The 16,232-nt window shown below is 33.1% G+C and overlaps 1 protein-coding gene across 2 annotated transcripts in view; it reads right to left on the bottom strand.

The window, feature by feature from the left end:
• MGAT4C (MGAT4 family member C) overlaps window positions 1–16,232 on the bottom strand; it is a 667,922-nt gene that overhangs the window by 187,225 nt on the left and 464,465 nt on the right. The window contains exon 1 of one of the 2 annotated variants that reach the window (XM_019754917.2): window positions 6,172–6,339. The exons of the other annotated variant lie outside the window; for it this stretch is intronic. The gene's annotated coding sequence lies outside the window, so the exon portion shown is untranslated. Of the gene's footprint in view, window positions 1–6,171; window positions 6,340–16,232 lie in introns of those variants that run through there. 2 annotated transcript variants of the gene reach the window in all.

Below are 16,232 nucleotides of genomic sequence, written 5' to 3'. Positions count from 1 at the left end.
CACACACAGATTTTAGAAATCAAAAGACTCTTATTTTGCCTTTCAGAGTGTCTTAGGGAGAGAGAACAGCCGAATTAGAGGACAGTAGTCTTATCTCCACTTCACCACCCATGTGAAACAATGAGCTATTGTTGAAACATAGGAGAGGGTTGATCTCTACATGTATAAGAACAAATAAAGCCTTTTAGCACTACACATTTCAAACGCTCATCAAATCATAAAAAAAAAAAATGGAATAAAACATAAAGCAAGTAGAGTAAATTGAGTAAAATGTAAAGGAGAAAACTACAGGATTTTCCATTTGAATGTATATATATATATATATATATATATATATATATATAATCCCAGGGGTGCCAAAGAAATTTATACAAGTGGACACTTTGGTCAACATTGCTCAAGCAGTGGATTGTTGTAATCAGAAGTGTCTGGACGCTGATGGTAACCACTCTGAGCACCTCTTGTAATTGCAGAAGTCAAACGTGACTTGTATTCATCTTTTCTTATCAGTATATGCCGAGTATTACAATTTTGATACAGTTTTACTTTCTTAAGATGTGTATACATTTTTCCGGCACCATTTGTATATAGACACACACACATGCATACATATCTCCCATATTATATCATTTTACAGTTCGAATAGCTCCTAAAATTATTTAGTCCAATTTTATTTAATTCATTTTTCACATTTAAAATGTGAAATCTAAGAAATATCAGAAATCTTATATGCAGTAACTGATAAGGCTATATCTAGTACTCAAAACTCGTGAAATCAACGTCAAGTTTTAAAGAGTAATTAGTATGACCGTTTCCCAAAGGTTTTGTGTTCATGGTATATCATGTTTTTTATATTTGTAAATAGGGTTTTTAATGAAACTCCTAATTGATTAAAACACACACACACACACACACACACACAATGCTAAGCAAATCAGGAACAGTGAAAACACTAAAAGAGGGCAGAACTGATTGAGCACATTATAATATGTGTCAGTCCCTGTTCTCTGCACTGATAAGCTCACTAAATTTGCACAACAACCCTATGAGTTAGGTACTTTTACTTCTGCCAGTTTTTATATGAAAAAATAAGGCCTGAATGGGGTGGGAAAGAAATTAACCTCAGGTAGTATGTTCTCAGAAACCATATTTTTACCATAGTGCATGCAAACAAACAAAAAACACCTTTGAAAGCACGTGCTCTTTATTGCTCTACAGGTCAGAACGTTTGCCCATCCGATCACACTCTCTTATGCACTTACATTTAAGAAAAGTTGCTGGAACTTATCTTTTCACCCAGCTTCTCTATCAATCACAGCGGATGTTATCATGCTCTACCCCACATTATAAATTTCATCCAGCTCAATATTTCATCTGACTGACTGCAGTGGCAGTATGTGTCATCTTAGCAAAACTACACTTTTCACATTGACTCAAACGCTATGGTCCACCGCTGAGAGTTTCACAGTGTGGCATATGGCATATGGGTAGAGAGTCACTCTGAATGAGGACTGTCACCAAGAATGCCTTACACTGTATTCAGTTCCTTGCCTCTGAAATCAGAATCACAGAACAAGCAACCAATCCTCCGCTTGTAGTAGATTTTGCATTTAAAAAACCCAATCTGATGTCAGTGTATAGTTTTCATTACAAACACTAACAAAATTAATTCTGGAATATTATTAGGTAATAGTAGCTAAATTCAAGGCTTAGTATCTTGTAAAACTTTTTGTCAAAACACCATGGCTTAATATCCCTTGAATTTAACTAATTCATACCCTTAATTACTGCGTTCTAATTTTACTCCTTCGTTCTGCTCATTTCAAAGGCACATTAGTCAAAGGTCTTAATTCAGGGATATAATTTTATTATTATGTAATATTATACGAGTAAATTTGTGCTGAATCAAGTGTGTGTAGGCAACTTTGAATTGTTTTACAATTTATATATATGTCACAAGATAGATATTTCATTGGCTAATTAAATGATACCATCTAAAAATGGTTTATCTTCAACTGATAGGTTCTATGTACAGATTGATTTTCTCTGAGGAGGTTAGACTTCAGGCTTCCTTTTTTTTATTTTTTTTATTTTAAGTCACTGGGCATGTGTAAATAAATTCAATGGGTAGTAAATATCCTTTCAGTTCAATGATCCTAAGACTAGTATTAATATATGCCAAACTACTGCAGAAATGGTTGTTAAATTTCAGATTATTTCTTTTTTGTTTCTTTCAAATACAAACTACTATCATTTGGAAGATATTCTTAACTTTTTTAAAAGAAAAGATAAAATTCATCCATTTCTCACTCTTCTCTTTATACCACCGAAACACTATGTAACGCCAACCAACTGTAAATTCAATGCATTATGACTGTCAAAGACTATTATAAAGTAGAGGATAAACATGTAGCTAGATTTCTTGAATGTACAAGATCACTTTGTCCAAAAATATTTTTTTTCAATCCATTGTAATTCAAGCATTTCATTTTGGTAAATTGCAACAGTCACATTCAGAACCAAAGATGAGTTATAAATTAATCAATAGACATTTTTATAATACCCAAATGTAAAGTATTTACAAATCCATTTTCAGGTTAGAACATACCTGAGAACGTAAAGATATATAGAAATACAAGAAATGCAAATAAGTCCATCTCTCAACTCCTATTCCTAGCAAGTTCTCTGTTTTATTCAGTTACACCTTGAAATACATTTTACGTTTAGTTAATTTAAAGATCAGAGTTTGTCAGATAGAAAAAAATATATATAACATACACCAGAGCAAGGATCTTTTATACTGTTTAGTTAAAAATAAATCCAAGTACCTAGAAAAGTGCTTGGCACAGAGTACACAAGAGAAAAAAGAAAAACCAATAACAACAAAAAAACCCGAGGTAGATAGCCAGATATATGGAGGAAGATGGGGGTAGGGGAAGAGAGAAAAGGGATTAATGGATTGATTGATTGATTGATTGATTGATTGATTGATTGATCTGGGGCATTAAAATTTGAAAGTTTGTTTCTGATTCTGACTTCTCCATTTACTGACTTACTGATGAGGTGTTCTTTGGCAACCAATTAAAAAACCTCATATCCTAGCAGCATAATATTAATTATTTTACCACAGACCAATTGTTACAAATGAATGATATGATATCTATGAGACACCTTTTAAATTTTAAAATACATATAAACATTATGTTTATGCACACAAAATGTACACCTAAAGATCCATGCATTAACATATAATTATAAGCCCAAACTAAAATGATATCATGTCTGTTATATTCTTGATTTAACTTAAAAGTTGGCTGTGACAGTCCAGAATTTCACATTGTTAAGATAAGCATAGAATTTATGACATATCCAAGTACTTCAACTGAGAAAGTAGAAAACTAAATGGTATCATGCATTCAAATTATTAAAAGAGGCTAACGAAGGTGCTTATCTAAACTAAGCTCTAGGAGAGCACACAAGAGGGAAAAAAGTTATTTTGAAAGAAATAATGATATAATTTGAGGAACAATTTTCAAAAGAAAATAATATATCACCCTCAGCCTCTGGGAGATGCAGAGAACTTCAGAAGGGTTAATATAAATATTTTCCTCACTGCAAATTTTCCATTGCTTTAAAATACCTGTAAAACCAGTAACTTAGTAACATTTAACTTGGTGAACCACATGCAAATAACTGGATAAGATGATACAGAGAACAAAAGTGCAAAAGAAAAAAAAAATGCTTAACTCAGACAAAGGACATATGTATTAGAAAGGGAACAAGGAACACAGTGATACATGTATCTTCTACCTATGGCTCCCTGAACTAAGAATTCTTCCTTGGGAGTGTGTGGCATGGACAATTGCTATGATTCCACTGATGTCCTCTCTTTAAAAAAAAAAATAATAATAAAATAGTGAAAACTTTCTATCAATGAAGTCCACCATCCAGGTAGATCATATCCTGTATATCCATGTCGTGTAAAGTTCTTCAAAGGAAAACAAAGAGATAAGCAACTCTAACCCTGTAGTCACTACCAAAGCAGTGAATTTTTGTGATTAGAGAAACTAAGACTGAGGGAATCATTTGTACACTGCAGAAAATGCAATCGTAAATGTCTAGACTGTCCATTGCTTGAGTAAGGTTTTCTTCATTGCTGACAGAATGATATACATAGATTTTTACAGAGCTAATTGTTGGAAAACAAACGCTTTTCCCTGGTCAAGATTGATCACCTGTGAAAACGACAGTCAATACCTTTGGGTTGTTCAACTCCACTTTAAAGTACTTAAGGGGAAAAAAAAAAAATCATTTCAAAATGGTGAATCATTATGGTTTCAAGTTCGTATTACCAAAGTTTAGGATTCCCACTTTCAGATTTTGAAATTCACAGAATAACCAACACATATCTCCCTGCAAAAATGAATTCCAGATACGTATGTGTAAGCTTTTGAGGTTTACTGGATTATTATGTTGTCTTGCTTGAGAAAACAAAGCTCAATCCCTTACATTTCATTAATACACATCTGACGCTTTCTATAAAATCAGTTTTGTTCAGACCTGAATTGACTGAAGTAGACAAATTGAACAACAGTAATGTCAAACACTGCCAAACAGGACTGGGCTGGTTTAAAGACAGAGAAGTGTGACATAGCTGACAAAACCCTGCTGTCTTCAAGCACAACTTAAGCATTTCCAAACCCTCATCTCTAATTATCTAAATTACTGGTTTGCACAGGCAAAAATAGCAGGGGTGCCCAAAAAAGTACACACATTTTAAGAGATGTTATCTATATTCCAGCAGTAGTTTGCCATATTCAGAAATGTCTGGACTCTGATGGTAACCACTTTGAGCACCTCTTGTAATTACAGAAGTCAAATGTGACTTGTATTCATCTTTTGTTCTTGGTATATATTGAGTATTGCAATTAATACAGTTTTTCTTTTCCTTTCTTAAAATGTGTATACATTTTTTTTTGGCACTCTCTGTATTTGATGTTAAAGCAGTAAAAATAAAGCTGGAAATCATGAGCATATCAAAGCCTGCTAGACAAGTCATTATTCAAAAGTTTTATTACCCTAGAAGAAATGGAGATGCTGATAGAATAAGAGGACATGTTAGAAATAGAACTATTTATACTTTTTTGTGTCTTCATGTCATAAATAACTGCATGCTAATTTAAAATAACAGTCTACTGTTATATTGTGATAATAAACAATATTTGAGGAGATAAAAGTGTTTTTCAATTCTTCATTCGATAGCATGTGAACATTCTTAGTCAATTAAAAGCTTGCATTATATCTGATTTTTCTGGATCCCTGTCAGATTCAGTCCCTATATCCACAGCAACTCAACAGCTATAAGTACATTTGTTTTGCTGCAATACTATAAGGATCCTCAGATATAAATATTTCTAATAATAATTAAATAACTGAAAACTTTATTTTCAGCATTTCAATATTCTGCAGATACAGAAAACACAGTATTCTGTTATACATTTAAAAGCATTCAGTGTAATAAGTGATTCTAATGTCTCTTAATTCCAGAAAAAAAGACAAAAACAAAAACAAATAAACCATGTTCCATAAAACTGTTTGTTATTGTCATTTTAAAATGATGAATATGCATACAAAATACTACAACTTCATTTCAGAAGCTAACGTCTTTGCTCACTTGGTAAAATGTGTTTTCCTGTATAGATCCAACTTCGGAAAACTGTCCCAAAGAACTATCATTTAACAATTAGAAACTTTGACTCATTTTCAATTTATAGCAATACTACTTGGTTGATCATTTCTACCTGTACTCTTTGCTACTAACAGCAACACATACAGAGATGAAGCAAAGTACTATACATATCCATATACATTAAAAAAAAAAATTAAAAATAACAATCCTCTACTAGCAGTTACTTTCCTTTTTCTACAGAAACGCTGAATGTGCCTGATTTTCATTTTCTACTATAAATGAGTTTGCCAGGTACACGTTAGCAAGCTCTTTTTCAATCCATTTTACTAAATCCACACTTCCTTTTAATAACGCTAAACATTCCTCTCATTCAAAGCCTAGATAGTAATCCTGTTCGACCCTGACACCAGTTTCTTATATTGCCTCCTCTGTTACATCTACCTTTATTTGGAAAGAGAAGGTAAAACAGAAGAGGCTCTTACCAGAGACAGGGAAAACAATTCATTCAGTTAGATCCAACAGTGCTGTGTGCAGCCTGGCAGCATGAGTGATCCTTGGGCCTCACACAAAAGCGAGATAATTGGCTCTCAATGAAGAGATGTAAACATCCATCATAATGGCTCTGGGGCTGAAACTGAACGCTACCTCAGCTGTTCTGTGTACTCCGACTGGAAGATGATGTCACAAACATCAACTGGGTGTACTCTCATTGGCTTCTTTTACCTGGAATCATATCTTAACCCTAAACTGTCAGCTGCAAATTGCAATGCTTATCTCTGACTATAATTTTTGCTGAAAGGGAAGTGAAAGTGACGTTGAGCTACTGAAGGACAGCAAACTGAAAATACTGCCCCAAATATGCTAAGACCCATTGACATAATTAATTAATTAGGATCCGTGGGAATTTTATCTTTCAAATATGCTTATTAAAGAACAGTATTTATAGAAGATATTCCACAGAATGAATATTAAAGGAAGAGATTCCTGTAATTACAACATCCAGAATTTTAAATTTTCTAATTACTTTGCATTGATTTTACAGAACTACCCCCATGAAATTAAGAAAGTCGAGTTGAGGAAAATTACAATGTAGACAACTGTGCAGTGGAGTTTTCAATTACTTTGGTGAGAGCAGCCATCTGTATTTTTAAATCTTCTACAATAAATAAAAAAAATGAAAATGCATTTTACTTCCTGAATGTTAAATAGTATGGTCAAAGTTTTGTGTAATAAAGCTTAAAGTATGAGATATTAAAAGCATAACATCACTAAAAAAATAATGTTAAATAGTGGTTTGCACAAAGAGTAATTTGTAAGTCACTAGAACTATAGAGAAACTCATTTCAGTAATTGAAGTCTACTTTATAATATAGTGCTGTTCAGTTTCAGTACAAACATGGAATAATTGTCTGTCCCTTACCCTCTATCCTGACAAAAGCCCCAGACTTCGCCCCAAGATTAAATCCAGTGGGAGAGGATGATAATGGGCTAAGCTGGTTACAGCACTTTGCTGCCAGAGGGCCAAAACTACAATCACCTTGAAATATATCCAAGCTTTCCCCACCAAAAGGAGCTGTCAGCCACATAACTGTGAGATGCAAAAATTAGCAGAGCTATTCAATGACCAGCTCCTTCTAAATTCAGCCAAGTCATATCCCAGGGCGAGTCCTTTCAAAACTGTGCAGCTTAGCATACAAACAGTAGAACCACCTGGAGAGAGTGAGCGCAATTTGCTTCACCCATCTCCAATTTTAGGGAAAGGAGGTCAAACAGTGTCCTTGTATGCCTTTATGTTGGTTCATGTCCTGAATAATGGATTCAGGACAAATAGTTATTATAATCTCTCCACATTTCCAATGACAGAAAATTGGTTTTATTGTACAGCTCAATGAAAGTTCTTAAAGTTGAAAGTATATGAAAAGATACTTTCATAGAGCATATGTTCAAAATTTCCTCCCAAGTTCTAACTTTCGTGAACACAGATTTGATTATTTATTGGTCTTAGTAATAAGTTAGTGTGTGATCTAGGGGCAAATGAAAATGTTATCTACAGGGAAAAAAAAGTTGAAGCATGGATTAAACGAAATGAGACAATGTACAAATATACAAAATTTAAAATATACATAAATATAAAATGCGGTTAATATTGCTGTTATGCAGAAGTTCAAACACGTTTATTTTAAAGGCATTTGGGTAATTTAAAAGAGTTGATCCAGTGCCTTCAAAATAATGAAGAACTATTATTATCCTAAACCCTTAAAATTTCTACTACAAAATTCTATTGCAAGTTGATTTATAAAATTGATTAATAACTTGATTTATAAAATTGACTCATTTAGTGGTCTTTTTGAATTTGTTACCCCTCCCAGTATTATTTGTAATCTAATTATATTAGTCGAGCGCAAGAATCTAGACTCAAGCAGACTATTTGTCAAAATGTACTTTGGTGGGAAAGACACTGTTCATTTATTTCTGCCTAAAACATGGGAGTTTAGATGGAACTGTGTATAAAAAAAGTCATTGCTGTTCAAAATGCTATAAAATTGAATTACAGATCAGAAAGATGAATTTGGACAATGGGAATGTCAACGGTATTTCAGGTAAACAAATGATAAAGCTAAGACATTGTAATTGCTAAAAAAATATGTCATGGAGAAAATAATTACTTATAAAATAAAATATGCTCCTCTCTGTCATACATTATATAAAATTTTAAAGGTGTAAATATGTAATAGCAGAGATAAATAACTAACAAAATTAGATAATATTTTGTTGCATGTAGAAATCTTGCTGTTATATAATTAATTGAATCATATATATGTTTCAGTTAAATTTTTTTTCCCAACTACTAAGCAACTCAGTTAATTCTTAAGATAAATGTATATTCTGGTGATTTTAATAAACACAGATCGTAACTTTTCTCATTTTGTTTTGTGTTTGGGGACTGCCCTGCCACACAGACACAGGGCACATTGAGGACTGGGGAGTATGAATACACCTATGCCCGGCAGGCACTGCATATCAAACACCCACAGCCTTCACATGCTTCATTCATGAGTGGATGCCTTGGTAGAAGACCCTAATTTTGTGTTATTAAAATATGTAAATACAATTTTTTAAGAATAAGATTGTAATGTGTAATATTACACAAATTCAAGACTAAGCAATGCATCAGTAAAATTTTAAGGGAGTTCACTTATACAATATGAAAACATAAGTATTTGAATTGTGTACAAAATAGGAAAATTAATGTAATGTAATTTAATTCCTAGGCGAAGGAATAGAAGGAAAATATAATAGAAATGTTTTAAATTAATGATGCCTTATAATAATTAATGATTCTTTACTCCATACACTGTCAATTCAAATTTTATTATAATTCATTAGGACAGAGTGTATATTTTAGTTTTAAATAATTACATCTATACACTCAAAAAAGTTTCAGATAAATACAGCATATAATATACTGAGTGTGCCAAAAAAAAATGTATACAAGTTGACAGTTTGGTCAACATTACTCAAGCAGTAGTTTGCCGTCATCACAAGTATCTGGATGCTGATGGTAACCACTTTGAGCACCTCTTGTAATTGCAGAAGTCAAACGTGACTTGTATTCATCTTTTGTTATCAGTATGTATTGAATATTACAATTTTAATACTGTTTTCATTTCTTAAAATGTGTATACTTTTTTGGCACCTTCTGTATTACGTAGAGAATTCAGTGTGATTATTCTAGTACAGCATTTTACACATAACAACAGAAAACATATTTCTTTATGGTGGGCAGTAATCATCTAAAATTACTGATAGTGGAAGTTATGAAGTTTTTAGTAATTCTTTGAAATGTCTCTTTAGGAAGAGAAGAGATATTTAAGATCAGGGCCTTCCAGTAACTTATTTGCCATATGTCCTTTTAAGTGTCTAATGGTATTCAGTCTCCGCATGCATATGGGTTAAACCTGAGAATAAGACTGTGGATATGTAACGTAAACACTGATGATAAGAAATGAAAATCCTTATTATTATTATAAACTTCTATATATTAGGTTGGTGCAAAAGTTGGTGCAAAAATTTGCATTTTTTGCAATTATTTTAAACCTTTAAAAACGCAATTACTTTTTGCACCAACCTAATGATAAAAAAATCCAACCTGATTACATACTGCAAAAAAACATCCTAAATGTAAAAATGTTGCAACATTAAGAGACTGCAAGAAAATGAAAGAATGATGCCATTCTTTGAGTATACTATTTATTATATACGAGTAGAGAAATAAAATACATTTTTGTCAGGATTTTAAAAATATCTCCAATTTCAAAAAAAAGGTAATATGAAAAACACTACATTTATAATGAATTTATCGACATTGTTTCATTTCTTTTTTTTACATTCTTTTATCTAAAATGGACAGGAAACACTTGTGAGTTCCAGAGAACTGATAAATATTTTAACTTTAACAGCTACGTACAGGCTTAATATAAGGGGAATATATAAGGGGAAAGGAAGAAGAAAAAAAACTACAGGAATTAATCTATTAGTAAATGTTGCCTGATATGAAGAACATGAAGTCTATAAAAATATTTTTGACAAATGAAGTAGATGTTTGAGTTTCAAGCCAAATATATACCTTTTTAAAAAAATTTTTATTAAATTTATTGGGGTGACATTGATTAGCAAAATTATGTAGGTTTCAAGTGTACATTTCTATAATACATTGTTTATATATTGCATTATTTGTTCACCACCCAGAGTCAATTTTATTACAATACTTATATACTATATATTTCCCAGGAGCTGAAATCATTGCCGTATTTAATTGCCTGACAATTATTTCTGTTACATCAATTTTGTAGTTAAATTAATATTTATATTAGCAAAACAAATCAGCACTAGAGGCTAATTAAACTGGAGAAACCAGCCTCCAATGTTTCCCAACGTACCCACTAATAAATTAGGATATAGCGTTAGGTTAATACTAACTTTAGAAGAAATAAACATGTCTTTCAGGTGATAAATTTATAGGCAGTACTTAGGAATTTAAAGAGGTTTTAAAATCTTCTAAACATTATTAGTTATGCTGAGAAGTTAGGAATATTAGAATATAGCATATTACTACATCTTGCACCATTAACCGTCCTATTGCTGAGTTATCCACAAGATGGCAACTCTGTTTACATGGCCGCTAATACTCTTAATACATTATTTTGTCCTTTTATTATTATTATTTAAAGAGATATATTATGCCAAGTAAATAAGGAACTTATATGCAACAATGCTCATATTAGGTAACTTTTCAGTTTAAGAAGAATAAATGCTCAAAGGTATTTATTAAAACTTCTTGAAAAGCAGGAATTATTTAAATCATCTTAAAATGTCTGATTTCAAAATATTATCTGTTGCTAACACAATTCTCAAATGCTTCATTCCAGACTTATTTTAGAGGTTAATTTATTTATAAGAAATGGTTTTATTTTGTATCATAAAGACTTTTATATTGCTTTTTGTAAAATGCAAACAGTACTCAAAATAACTGACTGAATCAATGCTAACTCACTTGTACAGTAAGAGATATGTGAGAATTATATTTTCCATCCACTAAATTCTAGGCATAACTAAATCTGAAAAGATATCTATTTATTGACCTTGCTTATATTCCTTTTTTTATACTTTGTCATATTCACTGTCATTTTTTTTTCTTTATGTCTACCTTAAATCTACTGTGTGGCAGCTTTAGTATATTATCTTTATTTCTATTTCCTGTGCAGATAAATTTTTGAAAATACTTAGAATTATTAGGTCATATCACCTTTATTTTCTGAGCATAAATATCTCCAAGATGTTTGACTATGTTTGTGTTTCAATAAATTTTACTCTAGAGAAGGAGAAAGTGACTAAATAAGGGTAAACAAAGATCTCCCCTCTTGTATGTTAAATACATATTAATTCTCCAATATGAAGGCAAAAATCTCATGCAATTTTAGTGACTTAGAGTGTTGTTTTTAAGAGTAAACTGAAAACATTAACTTATCATGGAAGATATCTTGATTTAAAACATACGCTAATTTATTTTACCAGGTTCCCTTTTGAAGACCTAAAGATCAGTGGGCAAAAGGATTTGTTTTTCACCATCTTCTCTGAAAAACTACATATGTTTTTTTTTTTTGTTTTTGCTTTTAAACTACATCTTAATTAAGGATATTTCACTTGCTTTCTTATAAATATATTTTGATTGGTCCCTCATATAAAATTTTATAAATTCACTGTGACTTTTTTCTTCCACCTCAATTTCATCACCTTTTGTGTCATATTACCGAAATCAGATCCCATCAAGGCTTACTATTCCCATCTTGACAAATATGGCACAGCAGTAATTTCATAGAAACTTAGAATTGAATTTAGATCTTGATGAGGAAAAACGGAACACAACTGCCTTATATTTGACAAGAGAAAAAAGTTATTCATGTAAAACTCACTATGCTCAAAACACTGCTTTATACATATGATATCTATATACGAAAGATAGTGAGAAACAGATTTCTAATTGTTGTCATGCAGCAGCCTACCCGTCTGTCCCTTCGTACCTAACCCTAAAGAAAGGAGAGTCTGTGAGATGGATCCTTTCAGGAACTTTGCTTCACCTTTGTGCTTACACCTTATGTCTCCCTGTTTGGCCCCAAAGGATGGCTGGTTAGTTAATGACGGGTAAGTTTCCTCAAGGGAGGAACAACCTAAGTCAGGCACAGTAGCATAGGGGCCATCTGGAGAACTCACGAGGTTGACAGAGGTGGGCATAGAACCCCACCTTCCCCCGGCTAAGGAGAGCTTCTGCCTCTGTGGCTATATTCCTTCCCACAACCTGCTTGGGAAGTGAGTGATTCAAGAATGTGATAACATCAGTTCTACATCTATTCATATCAGTAAGTTTCAGCATAAAGATTTTGTCCCTTGGGGAGGTATGTACAACAATTACTAAGACATCCCGGGACTTTCTGTTCCGGCCGCTTGCAGGCAAGGGTGATTCGTTTGAATCAGTTTCCTAGAATAATGTATAAAATTCACAGATCATAGAGAAAACAATGTTACTTCCTTGAGTGTACATCAATAAAAGCCACAAGGTGGCCCAATTCGGGGCTCTCAGGATCCTTTGAGGCTGTGAGACCCTTGGGCCCTAGTGCATAAATCTCTTGACTTTTGTTTCTTTCTTAACCCTTCGCTGCCCCTTCTTGTTCACTCACTGCCCGTGTCATGCTGGACACGACAACTAATTATGTACAGTATTTTATACCATACTATAACTTTGTAGCAGAAGAGTCTTCAAATCATTCAGAAAAATCCACTTTAGCACAAGGAGAATTAGGATTATTATAATAGTAAATATATATATATATAACCATCACCATCACTGGTTTGAGTATTTAATTTGTGTTAGGCTCAGTGCCAAATAGTTTATATTTACTATCTAATTGTCTGTTTGTTTACAACAGCTCTCCAAGGCAGGTCAATGTTAAGACTTTCAAAAGGGTTCTTACATTTACACTATACACCAGTTATTTTTCAGTCATGGTTGCTTATTTGAATCTCAAAATTGGAAATGCCAGAATATAGGGTCCTGTTATGGACTGAATATTTGTATGATCTCCACACCCCACAATTCCTATGTTGAAACCTAATGCCCAATGTGATGATATTAGGATGTGGGAATTTTGGGATTATTATTAGTTTCCTTATAATAGAAAGGACCCCAGAGAGTTACCTACCTCTTACCCCTTTACAATAAAAGATAGAATAGTTGTCCATGAACCAAGAAGTTTGTCCTTGACAAACACTGAATGAGCCAGTGTCTTGATTTGGGCTTCTAGCCTCCAGGACTATGAGAAATAAATTTATATTGTTTATAAGCTACCTCGTTTATGGTATTTTTGTTATAGCATATTAAACAAACTAAGATAAGTCCCAATCAAACTACTTGCCTGAGAATCTGAGTATGGTGGCACTGGTGTATGTTCCTCCTTAAATGATTGTCTCTCTAGCCAGGCTTACACATCATTGCCCAAAATATTTTGGATATGTGAGCCAAAGGTTTTAATGTACATCATCAGATTTCACTGAAATAAGTAAAAAGTGTTCTAAAAATCTAAAGTGAAGTCTGTGAAGGAAACAGCAAATAGTTTGTTTGTCAAATGGTACTTTGGAACATGAATAAAGGCAAATCTAGATTACTTTGCATCATCAAGGTAAAGAGATGGACATCACATGCCTAGTAAGTCCAAGGAGGAAAGTGCATGATCAGTGGGGGTTGAGGAAGACAAGAGGAGTAGAAGTAGGGCAACGATGCGAGGAGGAGCTGGGTCAGCATTCAGAGACTGCCCAGCAACGTTGGGTGTTAGAGCTGGCAGACTCTGATCTGCTAAGACAACATCTACAGATCAATCCACTTGTGAGACAAAATTTCTCCTGCACATAATGTGGTACAAGTGATGCCTTCTCTTGCCACAAGACAATACTGAAACTCGCCGTAAATGTCCTACACTGATACTCTTTTTCAAAGATCCAGGATGCACTCAAGCCCACTGAGAGGATGCTACCTAAATGGATAGTAGCCCTGTGGAATAAAAGGTCCCAGTATCTGTGTTTGGGTGGGAATAGATCCTGTGAAAACCAACCCTAAGACAGATATAACAGACCAATTTTTCTACAGACCTCATGATTCCATAGAACTATATTCATAAACCAAGCTTTGTGCCTGAGATACGCATTGATTTAATTGTACTTGCTCAAATGTATAGCAGAACTCATATCTTCAGAATTAAGCATCATCTGTAATAAAGCTGGATTATAACATACACTTCTGAAGTTGCAAGTGAGGATAAAATCCTTTGTTATAGTTTCTATAATGAAGTGCATATATTTGTCTCTCTGTGTATATAATTAAATACATGTAATGAGAAGTTTTAAATAATTGACAATTAGTAAGAAGCTAGTTATAGACACTCTAAAGCATTCTAACAATTGTTTTAAATGTCTAACTTAGTACTATACCTGTAACATACACGTTTCTCTCTCCTTACATTTGACATCATTTATACATATATATATGTATAAATGATAAAACAGATCATCATGAGACAAAGATTTTAAAGTATATATATGTATATATATAAAGTATATATATGTAAAGTGTATATATATATATATATATATATATATATATATATATACTTTAAAATCTTTGTTTCATGATGATCTGTTTCAAATCTTTCTTTGTTTCCTGATGATCTGTCAGCAGAAGTTGTTTCCAGCTATTCATTTAAGTCTGACATAATTTCAGCCTTTTTTAAATGCTTCCTTGTCTTCATCACTGTAGGGCAAGAATAACTTTCTAATTAAAATTTATTTTTTTGTCATGCTTTGTTAGGTAACCTCTTTTGTATTCATGTACATTTTTTACTATTTTTGCTACTATCTAATATTACAAAATGTATCTCTCATGATACAGTAACAGAGTACTTCTACAACCATGGTCACCACAATAGATAAAACCTGGTGCTGTCTCTAGCCATTTTTAAAAAAGTGATTAAATTACAGCCATTGTTTCAGGACACTGTAGAGAAGCAACATAAATTAATGACCTTCGACCAGATCTTGGATGATCATTGTACAGGAGCTCATTATTCAACTTAATCCATCAACTCACCAAAGGTAAACGATTGCTATAAAGGCTATAGGAACCTTATACCTTGTCAAGATAAATGACAAGTAGATGTGACTTAAGCCTGTGTGATATAACTGGCATATTAATCTACTATCTCCAACTGTCCATCTTTGAAATTGTAGATATGAATACCATCCTAACTCATTCCAGGTTAAATCATACAAAAATTCACTAAGTGAACAGTGTGAAAACATAGGCGATAACAATGAAATATTTTCTGCCAGAAATGTTTTCTGCTCTTGCTTTTGGCTGTGACTAACAGAAAGTCAGCACTGCCTGTAGGTTAGAAGGGAGATGTCACTACCTCTCCACCATCCTAAATTCAGAATCAATTAAGAAGATGCTGGAAATAGACACATGACTAAAAATATGTAACATTGTTTTGTACTGTAGACTACACTGAGGTACACAGTCTGACTTGTGGCCAGGCTGCTAAATGACCCCCAAATTCTAGATCTCAGAACGAACCAGCTAATGGCTATCTCCTGTGGGTCACAGTTGTGGCCCATAATGTAGAGCACAGATGTGGCCTTAGAGTCCATCCTTTTTGAGGCCAGGCTGCATCAGCCCTGCTAAGATTATTTCATGCTCAATTAACTCACTCATCCTCCTATACTGTCCCTGATACAGAATTAAGTCCTTCATTAATTGCCAATTACTCTAATTAAAACCTCATATTTGCCTCTGTTTAGTCTGCCCATACAGTGTGGAAAAAAAAATTGCCTCATATTTCACTTCACACAAGTTATGCCTAAGGACCTTAAAAGTAAAATCATGGCATTGACAAAAATGTCCCTAGGGACCCCAGGCTCTTCCACAATAATTCTTTCC

This window comes from Rhinolophus sinicus, linkage group LG02 (assembly GCF_036562045.2).
Source record: "Rhinolophus sinicus isolate RSC01 linkage group LG02, ASM3656204v1, whole genome shotgun sequence".
Classification (NCBI taxonomy): Eukaryota; Metazoa; Chordata; class Mammalia; order Chiroptera; family Rhinolophidae; genus Rhinolophus; species Rhinolophus sinicus.
The sequence above is the reverse complement of the archived record's forward strand: the minus strand, read 5'-3'. Positions and strand labels throughout refer to the sequence as shown.